Here is a 551-nt window from a genome sequence, read left to right as displayed (position 1 = left end):
TTGTCTAAGTGTTGTAATTGGAAGAATTGCTTGTAAAACATTATTTCAATTATAGTGAAGAAAAATCTCCCAGATCAGCCGGGAGGCCTGGATGTAGTTTGCAAGTGGACACGCAAACGAACCAGGATAAAAACCTTGTTGCAGGCTTTTCTTTCCCTCTCTCTCTTTATTGCTTTAATCGATTAATTTGTATAGTTGTTTTAATTGTAATATTCTGTTTCTATACTATACTGTTGTAACTCTGGTATATCTGTTAGCTCTGTATATTTGTTTCAATCTCGGTTGATTGTCGTGCAAGAAACCGAATCTGTTTGTGTAATCTGAGCTATTTTAATCGATTAAGTTGATTGCGTTAATCTATTATTTCTACTCTGTTAATCGATTAATCTGGGGTTATTTCAGATTATTTGTTGTTTTCGGAAAAGCGGATACTCTGACCGCTACACCTATTCAACCCCCCTTCTAGGTGTATTTTAGCCATTGATACCTAAGAACATCTTGGATCGAAACCATTATGGTGGAGACAAGATAAAGAGGGTGAAACTACAAAC

This window comes from Lupinus angustifolius, chromosome LG01 (genome assembly GCF_001865875.1).
Source record: "Lupinus angustifolius cultivar Tanjil chromosome LG01, LupAngTanjil_v1.0, whole genome shotgun sequence".
Classification (NCBI taxonomy): domain Eukaryota; kingdom Viridiplantae; phylum Streptophyta; class Magnoliopsida; order Fabales; family Fabaceae; genus Lupinus; species Lupinus angustifolius.
This window is presented reverse-complemented; position numbering follows the sequence as displayed.